We start from the raw sequence: 13,955 nt of genomic DNA, 5'->3' as shown, positions 1-13,955 counted from the left end.
GTGCGACAGATGAGCGAGGGCGGAAGTGGTGAGAGCGGCGGTGGAATTTCTTAAAAATGTCAGACAGAGCCCTCATGCACCTTCCGGTGCCGCTAGTCGCGCCGCTTTACGCATCTTGCCGTAAAACTCCGAGCTATCGGCAGTGCGGGATAAAGTGGAGTAGGCGCGGAAAGCTACGTAGACGAAAAAAAAAAAAATATTCCCCGAAGGCGCGAACGAGTTACGACTGCAAGTATTATTGAACGACGGGCTCGGCGCAATTTACACGTTGCGCCCGCCGCGCGCAACAATTTTTCCATCCACCTCGGACATGCGTTTTTCATCGCGCGAAAGAAATATTTCGATAGAAAGTAGTATTTTACTTATCGTTCTCGCGTAAAGCATTCATTGCGCTCAATATAAGATTTAATAATTAATATAGGCAAATATCGATAATATATAAATTTCAACCATTTAATTTTCGAACGAAATAAAATAATTATAAGAAACAACGAATACTATAAAAATGTCTATAGATTTTTCCAGCAGAACAGTCTTTAAAAAAAAGAAAAAAAAAATAGCTTGTCGGATTAATTTTTGTTCGTTGTCAAGTACTTTCAGAGAAAAGCTTCAAAGTAAAGATACAGCTTATTATAAATTCCTATCTTCATCTGCATGCAACCGGTATCTGCGAAACGAAATGCGGTGCCGATTGTCTCTTCAGGTTTACGACACCGCGTCAGGTGACGGAAGATCTTTCATCATTCGGCAAACGATCTCTGTCCGCCGTGGCTTGTATTGCGGCTATAACTCGGGAATTCTGGTGCATTCAACCCGAGTGTATACCTATATCTCGTGGTAATAAGCTGTAGATGCAACAATAGCCAGAACACATATTCCTTCTCTATCATATATGTATATACATGTACACGTATTTCTTTCCGTCTCGTCCTTCTCTTTACACAATCAATTTTTTCGCGGGTGTCTTTTCCTTTCTTTCTTTCGCCCTTTGTGCTTTCCATCAGCTTAATCCCCAGCCGGGGGACTCGATAAAAACGCCAAGACACGAGACCACCATTTTTTTTCATCGCAACGAGGAAAAGTGGTACGCGCGCGCCGGGCCCGCCATTTCGCGCGTCGGGCGCTTTATAGCTCCCCATATCGTCGTGCCATTATTGGACGCAAGCGAAATATGTATTTACCCATAAAAGATGTGGGGAAGACTTACGTGCGCGGGATATAACGGGATGTATCTCGGGCTCGATAATCCCAACCGGCGCCATGCCCATTTGCGAGCGGACGGACAAACGCGTTGTTGAATTTCATTTGCGAGCCAAGGCACGAAGTTCGCCTAGCCCCATCCAGCGATTACACGCAATGTCCCGCGATCGCAGGACCTGTCGCGTAAAGTAGCGCTTCCTTATTCGAGCCGTGGGCGCGCATATTACGCTTTTCCGACCTCGAATGCGCTCTGCGAAATATGCTATCGCACAATGCACGAAAAGACCATTCGCATCGGATTCGATCTCGATGAACGTTGTACTCTCGTCAAATACAGCTTACCGAGATCAATTTTCTGGAAAAGCGCGATTTTCTTCTCCGCTAGAAAACCTGAGGAGGAAGACGAAAAAAAGAAAGAGAAGAAAGACGATATCCTATTCCCGTGTTATCCGCACGTCGCACGCAGCCTCAAATCCGTTCGTCTATACGCGAAGAATATGTCGTCTTTGAAAATGTTTTTCTCCTTCTGCTCGCGACGATTTTTCCGGTTTATCTCCAAAAAAAAAAAAAAAAAAAATAAACCCATCCGATAATACGCCTTCCTCGCGACGTATATCCTCGCCCTGGCTATCTTCAGTCGACGTTCTTCACGCAATTATTCGCCAAGAGACTCGCTCGGTCCCTTGAGAGAGCCCGTACCAGTCGACGGGCGGATCTTACCGGGATCTGCTATACTTGACCGCTGCAACGATGAAGACGATATACGACGCCGCAGTGGTACAGACGTTGTTGCGGTCAGTCGTGCCGGCTTCTGAGTAGTTGCGGCTAGATGGAGGCCGACAGGTGCTCGCTTTCGGATGGACAGAGGAACTGGTAGCGAAAGGAAGCTTATCCTTTAAGTGATTTGCGCAGGAAAAGCTTGGTCACATCGTCGTTTGTCGAACGAAAAAAAAACAATTTTTTTTTTTTTTGTAATCCCGAAAAGATAACTGAATTCACATTTAATTCGGTAAATCGTAAATGACGATAAATTTTCCAATGATTTTTCGCGATAACAAAAATATATCTGCTTTATATTATAAAATTATTTCGAAAAACGTACGCGTATTGATATTTATTAATGTAAATACCAATAAAATTTTATCGAACATATTTTATTAAAATATTCATATGCAGAAGCGATCATATTAATTAAATGTACACATTAGATATAATTATCGCGAAGGGGAAGATAATTACTGCTGCAAATGTAATTTTATAGGTGCTACTTTATATGGAATAATCGCGTAAAAGGCTTCTTTCGTTCGTTTAAAAAGAATTTATCTCAATATTACGGTACATGCGACGTCGAACCAAGAGCTCTTTCATTTCTGTTTGTTTACAGTTTATCTCTAGACCTTAGAAACATAACTAAAAATATATGTCCTCAGTGAACCGTAATACATTTTTTGCTTTAGTCTCTCTTAATTCCACGGATAAAAACTCAACTCGGTAAAATCAACACGAGATGAAATTTCGAGAGGAAAAAAAAAAAAAAACTCAAGACTCCAGAGAGCGAAAAAACTGAAAAAGGATTAATATAAAGATTAAAAGAGAGAACGCGAGCGGATTCCTATATTTATCTTACAACTTTCACCCACATCGTTTTCAGATCTTGTCGCGGCCACGATAATTCGCAACGATTGTGAATTGTAAGTTTTGTTGCGTCAAACGTGGCACGTCACCAGAGTCTTAGCGTCATTCGAGATTTGGGCGCGTCGGAGGTATCGAGACTACCGTCGCGAATATTGCGCGATCGTCTACCGCGGCATACGCGATCTTAATTTTCAAACTATTCCCGTAATACCGTACGTGACGATAACCGGGCATAGTTACGCGAGCACGTACACGCACACGCACACAAGCGCGCCGTCAACCACCGTCGACCTCGATCGGCAACGCGGAGTCTTCTGGACACGCAACGTCTGCGTGCCGGTGCAGGAAACTATGCGACTTCAAAAGCCACCTCCCCGATCCCCGAGCCATCCACCTGCCACCGCACCCGCCGGCGCTAATATATACCGGTAGTGCCTGGCAGGTGCCTTCTCGCCGGACGGAGCTTTGGGTTACGTTGACATTAAGTTTGCAGTGTATAGCCACCGCTGCGATCGATCGCGGCCGTATCGCTCCGCGGATCTAAACCACGTCGACCGCGAAAAATCATCTTGCGCGGAGTCGCAAGCTCAACATGCAATTTCCGACTTTTCATTTTGGCATCCGCTACCGTACCACGGCCGGAAAGTGTTAACGCTCGCGTAATACCTACGGCACGGCACGGGAGAGGTGACGTTCCGAGAAGAAATACAGGCACGTTGACTTTTAGTTAACATAAAATAAAAATAAATCTTTCCCTCTTTCCAAGATATAATAATTATTATCGACAATTAAACTATTCCGATAACGAGAAATGCACATTTATTAACAACGAGGGTATTAAATTTTCTGTTTCGGAAACTGAGCCGTTACAGAGAAACTAAACTTTTGCAAGAACCTTCGAGCCACGACTCCCGAGACTATTCGAGGATCTTAAACTATTGGAATGCTCGATTGCAGTCGCGTATACCTGTATAACGCGAAGCAATAACCAAATCATGGCGAAGGAGGCGAATTATGGTGTAAGAACAGTCTCGCGTCAGTCTGCGTGTAACATTTCCGACGTGGTAAGCAATCCGCTGTGAGTACACAACTCTGACTCGGTGCAAGTTTCCGACTTTCCCCCCCTTTCTCCTCCTCTCTACCGTCCGCCTCTCGCAGCTATCTCTAATCCCTCGTCACTCAAGCAATATTAAGCCAAGTTTTCAAGAGTCTTAAGCGAGTACACGCACCACAATTCTAGTGCGCATAGAACCGCGTTTGAACACAAAGCAACGGTAGAATTAAGTTTTGGCACAATAGAGAATCTACAGGCACTCCACTCAATCGCAATACCTCAAACCTACGAAAGCAGCTTTCAGGCGAGATTTAAATCCCAGATTTTTCGCTTATCTCGACGGCTTAGCAAACGTGGCTCTACGATTATACCGGATGCAATAAATCATCTCGCATTTCAATACGATATCGTCAGATTTTCCGCAATGTTACCAGAAAAATCGTCCCACAAATATCTTTAATTAAAACAAAACAAAACAAAAATTTTTTTAACTACACCTTTCTTCGTAAAATTTGATAAAATTAATTTGCTGAAATTTAACTACGCGTCTGAGAAATAAAGAAAAACTTTTTTAAGACGTGCAGATGCAAGAAAAAAAAAAATTATATCAAACTAAACGCTGCCTCGACGCGAAACAGCATCGTAACAGTAACTTTTGCTTCGCGCTATATAAAATTGCAGCGATAACGCCCGATGCAACTTTTGCCTGAATAGAGTGCCGACTTTTCGCGAAGCTCCTATTTCCGCCACCTCATTCGCCGACAATCCCTCATCCTTGGACCAATATGCAGAAGGAAGTTTGCGGCCAAGTGTTCACCAAGTTTCGACGAGCTTTACGTGCCCACCCTCATCACACTCCTCTCGTTCACCGGACGCACAGCGAGTAACAAAGGATCGCTCCTCGCTTGTTGCTTCATAATCCTACCTAAGAAAACGAGCGACGGCTGACGTAAGAGGATCACATTCCCTCCATCTTTCCCTTTCTCACCGTCCACATCAGTAATTAATTGGGGAACTAAATCACGCGAGTTGTCTCGTTACGTTTTACGCCAGTAGCTCGGAAAAGATTTTACGCGAGAATTTCAATTTCGATTATCTTAGTTTTTATTTTATATACGGTGGAATAGCGAGATAAAAGAGCGTGCAGGAAAAAAGAAAAAAAGAATTAAAAAAAAAAGAATAAAAAACCGAACGCGTATTTTCTCTTTTGTGAAAATAGTCGAGACACGTACGAGCTGCTCAGAGTTGTTTATTTTGAATCAAAGTGTTTTGGAATGTTCGCCGCTCGCAGCAAGTCATGCTTCAGAGGAGCATGCCTCGTTTGTAAAGAAAAAGCTATTATTTGTCACGTCATTGCTGTATGTCGAGGGAAAAAAAACTACGAGCCGCGGAGATGAACGTTAATTAATGAACTATCGGCACCGCCGATAATACTCGCGTCTCGCCGTAGAACGCACTCGCAAGCTCGCAATTTTTCTAAAACCGGATGATAAAATTGACGAAGTCATTATAATCGTTAAACCATAAGCACGCGCGTGATATATTACATCTAATTAGGATCCGAATTAAAATCGCGATAAAAACAGCGGCGTAAAAGGATGTAGAAATAAATTATATAAAAGCGCAAAAGTTCGCGAGCATCATTTTTAAGTCAGCTGAGACTTTTGTTGGTACTTAATCAAACTTTTACCGTTCGTCGAGAGATCGCGGCAAGAATCCATGAAACATTCATTGGGAGTGTCAGTGCCGCCTTGAAGATCAAAGGCTCGTTATGGATCGTCCCGCGCGTGACGATAGTAAATTCCTTACAATTAAAATATCTTCGAAGGCATCGCGCATGACTCACCGGCTACCGTACCTTTCTTACCCGTGTGTTTTAAATCACTCGCTGCAACGGACATCTTTCCCCGACTTCAAATTAAAATTATTGACCGACGTCTTGCCTCTGTTAACCTCGCTCGTAACTCATTTTCAAAGGGGTGAGAATACACATCGAAAATAGTAAAACATGAACCGTTTTCGTGTCTCCGGTGCTAATCGCGACGAAAGCACGCTCTTCGTTCGTCGCCACATGTGGGCGTTAATTGCCCGACGAGAAAATAGTCCGCGTGATCTGTTATCGTCGTAGAAATGCATGCGCGTTGATTGATGCGAGGCACATATGTTTCATTAAAGTTCGTACGATCAAACCGAAGCGGCGAACGTAATGACATACCCTTCTGAAAGACATTTTTTTTTTCTTTTTTTTTTTATCAAGCAATGTTAAAGATAAAGTCGTAAAGTCAAATCGAGTCCTCAGAGTCGCATCATTTATACGAAACGAAATGGAACCGCGATATTTTTTTTATACGTCCGTGAAGAAGGAAAACGAATGTCGCTTCGTACGACACCCAGCTCGAAATCGCCGGAAAAAGAGATATCTTCCTGCGCATATTTCTGAAAGTGTCAAGACAACGCGTCATTCTCGACGGTCATGTCAGTTTCGCAGCTGATGCCACACGGCTATCCCTAGAGACAAACCCGGAATATCCTCGAGCGGGAACGCGCGTGCCTATACGCTCCGCTCCGACTGTTCTCGTCGCTACATGTACTTATACGTGTGTACGTACATCATCGTGTTTTAGCACGTGCACGCGCGCTCACATAGAAGAACGTCGCACGTCCGCAACGCCGTCGACTGTATGATGGATGCGGCGGGTTTGACGGGTAACGTAATAAGTACCGAGACGTCATGGAGTACGCTCACGTTTCCTCTCCTTCGTCTCTTTGTTTTTTTTTTTTCTTTTTAATACACACCTCGCGGTACGTCGTAGAACGCATGTACAAGCGCGCCTCATTTCGCCGGAGGAGCCACCACGATTCAGAAAGAGATACGCCGATTCCGCAGCGAAATTCTTCAAAGCGCACTGCGGAACGCTCGGGGGTCCCGAGACCAGTAATACAACCGCAACGTGGCGCAACTGCTGATTGTTCGTCACATCCGACGGTATCGATAATTTTCCAGGTTTTATGTGTGTAGAGCGACGACAGATTGGAAGCTATTGAGCCAAAGGTGAATTAATTACTCGAAATTATTAAAAATAATATTGCGAACTTAATCCCGGCACGTTAATGTGAAATATTATTCGCATTACTCGGTGTAAATGCGGTAATTGCTTTCCGTGAATGATGCCGTTTACATCTGCGGTTAGAACCGCTTTATCGATTTGCCCTCGTAGTTATATCTGACAAATGGACAATACCTTTATGCCGACTCGGCTACGTCTCGACCTACTCACGGGATTGTATAATGCAGACTATAGACACTGCTCAAGCAGATATCAGCGAGGCGAAAGGGCTGAGTTATATCTTCGCGATTATAATTCGTACAACGCCGTTCGTTTCACTTGCCGTGTCTTTTAATGTTTCCGCAGATATGTTTGCCTTTTTATGTTAACAATCGTTTCCTCCATTCGCTTCGTGTGGCAAGCAGTGATATTCTTTTTAACTTTTCATTAAGCATTCCATCAAGTATCGTTACCACAAACGATCTACGGTAAATGTTTAATGTGCAATTTAATATATGATTAAGTTTTTTTTCAAATTAAAGTCTTTCAATTCCTTCGTTTAACGTTGCTCCTAAACAAACTTATCTTGTTTTCTCAAACGTGATGCGATGCAATCTGGAAATGCGCTCAGCCGCAGATCGCTCGCGCCGCGAGGAAAAAACGTATAGAAATATGGCAAACAAGAGTAAAGAAGAGCACGGGAAACGATCGGAATATCAGCGATCAATAAATCAGGGCGTGTACGTTTTCTTGCTGGAATGCCTGCGAGGGTGGTACCGTCGTCGTCGTCGTCATCGTGCGTGTCTTGATGGCGAAAATAAAATACGACCCAATTTCACGGTGCAAACCGCGAAACAATGGTATTGATTTTATTTCCATATCGAGAAAAAGAAGGGCGAGGGAGAAGCACGCCGTGGACGAAAGGACCGGTTAGATCGGCAGTCTGAACCGCGGTAAAGACGGCCGAAGGGAAAAAGTGGGAGGTGGGGGGAAGAAGATAAAACAAAACGGTTCAAAGACTGAGGCGGGCGTCCTGGGCCGGAAAGTCCTGGCGCATGCAAGGGGGATGCGAAGGCAAGTCCTAAGGGTGTATATCGAGCGACGAATGTCGGATGTTCAGCGTGCATGTCACGTAGAGGTGAAATCGCTTGCCGAGGTGAGACGAGAGAAACGGAACAGAGACGTCGTCGGCGACGGTGTCGATAGAATGAGAAAAAAGGATGAAGAAATGATGGAGGAAGAGTGTTGGTAGATAGAAGGAACCGCGGAAGTTACAGAGCGAGTTTATCCGACAGCCCTACGCACGCTAGCATAATTAAGAAAGTTCCATCCGGGAGTTTTTCCTCGGTGTCTTTCCGCCATTGTTATTCTTGCGCTGTAACGGCGCTAATTAAGCCGACTGAATGGCGCAATAGTGAATTCCTGACGAAAAATTTACGGCTGACATTGCGTCACGTTGTCGCAACTAAGCCGGGATCAACGATTACGAGATTATGTGAATCGCTCGCGAGAGAACGCGGGGACAACGGCAGGGAGCGATATTAACATTCACCCGACACGCCTTGCCTTGGCGGCAGCGCGTTAAATTCGTCCCCCATAAGATATTTTGTCAATGCGTAAAATAAAAAATCTACACGGTTACGGCATCCTCAACGCGCCGTGAAAACCAAACGAAATCTAACGCGTTAACGCAAGTAAATTTCAAGCGTTATCGTTTCGCGCCGCTGTTGCAAAATCAGCTACCAGCTGTACGCTCCCGTGCAGTATTACCTTCACGTACGCCTCGTAAAATCACGCGGATACTGTTCATTCTCGTAAATTTGCCAGTCTAACGTATAATGCGCGGTATGTGTGAAAATAGATTACTGCAAATTTGCACGTCTCTTATAAAATATGATTTTATATATGTATAAGTATATACAAACATGAATTAAAATAAAAACTATCTGCATCTGAATAATTCATACATTGTTAAAACATTTATAAAATAAAACAATTAATTTTTTACGTATACTAAACGTTATATCAAACCACGGGCAGCGTACGCTCCCGCGGTGTTTATATGAAAGCGTTTGAATATGCTGCCAGTCGACTGGCACCAAAACACACGGTTAACTGTGTACGCGTTGAATAATACTTAATGTTAGAGTAGAATATAAATATTAACTGAGATTTAGTCTTCACCAAACTAACTAGTACATATTTTTTTGTTTCAGATGGCGATCCAGATGAGGACTTTCGTTGAAAGAGAATCAGCTCAATATCCCGGATATTCTAAGAGGAAAAGAAAACTCAGAAAAGATACTGCACCTTGGTGGAATAACTCGAGGGTAAAGCATCAGTTTTATTTAAATAAATATATAAGTATAATGACTTTCAACTTAGTATTTTGAAAATGCTAATAAGGTAAAATTTTTTACTGTTTCAGATGAGTATCTAGAGGAGAATTATCGCACTCGTGTTGAAGAAAGATCAACCTGACGTCCCTAACAGAGCTGAGAGGAGGAGGAGGCCTAGGAGAGGCATCAAGCACCGGCGGAGCAACCCAGGAGTAAGCATCATTTTTCTTAACAAATTAATAGCTCGTTTTGGTACTAGATATCTTTATTTTTTATTATTTTATTTAAAAAATTACTATATATAATACTATATATAATAAATTAATTCAATCACGTGCAATTTTTGTTTCTAAATAATTAACATTGAAATGTCTACAATTTAATTTTTTATTATTTTTTATTACAGATCTACGTATCAACAACTCCGCCGCTGCACATCAAAGTAGCAAGTCAGTTGCATGTTTTCTTTTTTTTAGATTAATAGAATTTCGGGTGGGAAAAATTACTATTGATATTACACGCGGCAAAATTATATTTCAAAGATATTAATATGAATTTTTTAATAAAGTAAAATAATACACCGCGCCGGAAATATTAAATAATAAATAAAATAAATTAAGAAAGACTCAACCAATTTATATATTGTATATTTTGTGTTCTAATTTTTATTTTATATATATCAATATAAATTGCATACAACTGTATGCAATTTAACTTGATATTATTACAGCTCAACACTTCTTCGGATTTTTATCAAAGTAAAACAAGAGTTCCGCTTAGATAAAAATCCGAAGGAGAAATTAAAGTGCCGCACGCCGAAATTAAAATAAATACGAACCGTAGCCGGTTCGTCGGACGTATCGGGAGTTTCGCCAAAGTAGTCGCGCGATAGATTTTCTTATCCGAGTTTTATAAACGGGAGTGTCATATAATATCACGCGAGATACAGCGTTCAGTTATTATTTCTCGCGATAGTAATTAATTCGGGCGCGTTCGCGAGTGTCTAGTGCGCGGAAGGATGGCTCGACACGTCCCAACTGAGAGGAGGAGGAGGCCCGGAACGGGCGTCATGCACCAGCGGAGCAACTTTTAGGTGAGAATCAATTTTTCTTTATTTTTGACGTTTTATTATCAGATAATTTTATGTATTTTTTTCCAATTAAAAAACAATATTCAGCATCTCTACAATTAATATTTTTTACTTTTATGTTACAGTCACCTGCTGCATCGTCAACTCCGCTGCTGCGCATCGTCCGGTGAGTCGCATGCAATTTTATAATGCGTTCTAATAACAGCGTTCCAGGAAATTGTACAAATTGTACAATAAAATAAAATATACAGTATTGCATAAAATAATGAAACGTATCAAAAGAAAATAATAATTTAAAAATTCGCGTAATTCGTGCGTAATACTTTTAACGACTGATGTTAATTTACAAATTAACTTAAAAATTTATGCTGATATCTATTAATTCCTGCGGCAAAAATTGAGCTAAACGAGAGCCAATCGGCGTTGTGGAAACACGACAATGAAATCTTAATATCTCCTTTTTAAGCAGCGATAAAAAATTGTACGTTGTTATTAAAGCTTCATTGAGATTGATGGTTTTGTCACCTTTCGTAATGCATCAATAATGTCGAGTCCGTGAAGCCCAGCGCAATATAGCGCGCATATCGATCTTAAGACGATCTCTCGTAGATCTGACCCCTCGGTACAGCCTTAAACCAGCGCACAGTTAAGCGGATAGAAAGAGATTAGAGACCGTGGACGCGCGGAAATGAACGTCGAGCGATCGCTTGCGCGAAACGTTTTTTCGTTCATCCCTCCGTCGCTCTTCGCGCATTGTAACCACCGAGTCGCGGGAACGAAGAAATATACCGCGGATATGTTTTTACGAAATATCGGCTTTTTGCGGTGGTATAGAGATAAAGCTCCATCAAAAAAAAAAATAAATAAAATTAAAAAAAAAACAACGACCAATGGCCGGTTTCAGCAGACTTATCCGCGCTTCTCGATTCACACACGCGCCACCGCCACGGTTGTACTTCGAAATTGACTTCCATATGATCGATGTATACGCACCGATTATGCCGCATGCCGGATATGGAGAATTTTTTTTTAATTACATTTCTCGTTGCTTTCTGCATGAGAGGTTCGGCTTTTATATTAACCCATAGAATTTTCAAAACGACGCATTGAATCGAGCGGTTTGTGACGAATATTTTCGAGGCTCCGCGGAAAGGTTTTTCCATGTTTTTTTCTTTTTATTAAAAAAAAATTCTTGAAACAAGGATCTTCTCGAATCGCATATACGTATTTTCCAGAAATATTATAAACATAAAAATAAATAACTCTTAATAAATTAGTAGGTCTTATTTTAAAAATTTCTGTAAGTTATTCGTGTATAAATCATATTATAATCGTTTTTTTATTTTTTTTTTATAATTATTAGTTCGTATTATTGTAAAAATCAGCGCTTACTCCCTTTTTGTACATACAACACGAAGATGTTAAAATAAAACCGCAAGTAGTATTTTTCAGTCTGATACTCCGAACGTGCATCACGCGAAACAAAAGTTCGCAAGTTAGACACGACTTGATAACTATAACTACTTGCGGCAGTCGGTTTACGGGTGGGATTCCCATGCACATCCGCGCTCGATCTGTCGAATACAATAAGGTGAACGCGCTCAATCTAACACGCTGTTGCGAGATCACGTTAAAAAAAATGCGGATATTTTATCTATATATAATACACTGAAATAAATTTCCGAAAGTTGCTCGCTAAACATTCATGACTACCCGCGATGTCACCGTCGAATCGACACGGGAATAACGGTTGGTTGATGCGCGTACGCGTTTAACAAAATACGCATACCATATTCGTGCGGTATTTATCGGACCGGTCGTTTTATATCCCGATATTGTTGCCAATAACACAGCGGATATTGAAGCGCCAGCGTAATGTACATTTGTTCCAAAGACCATTAATATTAATTCCATTATCAAATTGGGTTGCAGTTAAATAACTCAATTTCTTTTTTTTTTGTTTTTTTTTGTTTTTTTACTTTTATTACCAATAATTCTGGAAATATTTTAATTTGTAATATTTCGCACGGACGCGCGGCTGATACGTCGAAGAGCTATCGCGCGCGCAGAAAATTTTGCAAAGAATAATTCGACGAGACCATCAACGAGTGAAAATCTTTGCCACGGTGTACTAACCGTACGCGAGTTTGCCGGTAGAAAGGCAACATTGATTTAAGATAACGCCGGGACGCCAGAAATTGACAAATTGCCTGAGACTCGAAAACCGACGCGGATGGAAAGGCATCGTAAGACGGAGCGAAAGTGAAGGATAATATGTCGCGGATGGAAAAGAAAGGTTTTACGATGTGAGATCGACGGCAGGGCACGCTGAGAGATCGAGAGAATGAGGGGGGAAAAGGGGGGACAGAGGACAATAGGACCGATAAATAAATCCGTAATCGGTGGTCCACGGGTTTTACCCTGAATAGCTCGATTGGCTCCTAAAGGTGATTTTCAGGACGGAAAGCGGGCTCGAGTAAGAAAAGCTCTTTCACGCTCTTCATCTCTCTTCTTGCTACCGCGCCGGCCATCGGTATATCTTGCCAAAGGGCTTTACCTTTGCCAGCACCATCTCCCATCTCTTTCCACCTTTTTTTGCACCTTTACCTTTAGTTCACGGTTTCTCTGTTATTTGCCGCCGATTCGTCGTCACCGAATAAATCCGTGCACGTGAAAAATGACGACGAGTAAGAAGAGAAGCTGCAATTAACTTTGCGCCTCTCTGCCTCGCTTCATTAGCCTTTAACGTGGTACGTGTGTTAATAAATACGTAATATTTATTTACATATCGAGTGCGCGTAATATATGTTAAATTTGTATAAAATATGTTAATTCAACTATAAATACATAATGAGAATCAGCTATATTAGATTTCAGATGAATAACATATTCAAAATGTTTGGTCGAGATCGAGTTTCGCTATTAATTAAAAATTTTATGTTCTCTTTCTCTCTCTCTCACACACACACGCACACGCACGCACGCGCACACACACACACGTTTATTTCACTTTACCTTCGGACTACTTCCGTAAAAAAAGGCAAATTAAACGACTATCGCTCGACTGAGGTCGCGTGCGGTCGTCGGCGGGCTTAATCGCCGAATCTGTTAGCGTATCGCCGCACGTCCGCGCGACTCTAAATTCACTATGCGAGAAAGTCGAATTAGCATGCGAACCGTAGTACATTCCACGCGAAACACGACCTTAATACCTTACTTTCATTTGCGTAGAAATGAATTGTCCGTATCGCCAGTCCCGCGCTAAGTATAGAGATAAGCGTGGTAAACGAGTACCAATTACCGCGCTCACGGGATAGCACCGCGTGCGTAATTTTGCGGACAATCACGCTAATCGTCACTGCGGACGACAATGTGCGAAGTGTTAGAAAATCACCCGACACCCTTTCAAACTTGACCACTATGCCGCGGACTGAGAAACTTGACCCTCAAAGCCGTTACCCCGGCAAAATAAAAATCCTCCGGCAAATATCAAATTCGATTTTCCGATGTCCGAATAGTGAAATTTTTTACCGAGACAAAAAAAGTACAACTAAATTGAAGTTTTCGTTAAAACTCACTCATTTATTAGC

The 13,955-nt window shown here is 41.9% G+C and overlaps 1 protein-coding gene and 1 long non-coding RNA gene across 7 annotated transcripts in view; one reads left to right on the top strand and one right to left on the bottom strand.

Annotated features, from left to right (window-relative positions):
* LOC139106076 (uncharacterized) overlaps nt 1–10,844 on the top strand; it is a 156,801-nt gene extending 145,957 nt beyond the window's left edge. For 3 of the 5 annotated variants that reach the window (XR_011546296.1, XR_011546299.1, XR_011546295.1), the window contains 2 exons: nt 9,153–9,266; nt 9,365–10,844. This is a non-coding gene — a long non-coding RNA (uncharacterized lncRNA). The remainder of the gene's footprint in view (nt 1–9,152; nt 9,267–9,364) is intronic. The other 2 variants (XR_011546297.1, XR_011546298.1) reach the window with 2 other exon arrangements.
* Nucleotides 1–13,955, bottom strand: part of LOC139106073 (uncharacterized) — a 278,883-nt gene that overhangs the window by 108,404 nt on the left and 156,524 nt on the right. The gene's annotated exons all lie outside the window — the stretch shown is intronic.

The sequence above is a fragment of the Cardiocondyla obscurior genome, linkage group LG10 (assembly GCF_019399895.1).
Source record: "Cardiocondyla obscurior isolate alpha-2009 linkage group LG10, Cobs3.1, whole genome shotgun sequence".
In the NCBI taxonomy this organism is placed as follows: Eukaryota; Metazoa; Arthropoda; class Insecta; order Hymenoptera; family Formicidae; genus Cardiocondyla; species Cardiocondyla obscurior.
Note: the sequence above shows the minus strand (reverse complement) of the source record. Positions and strands in the feature narration are given on the sequence as shown.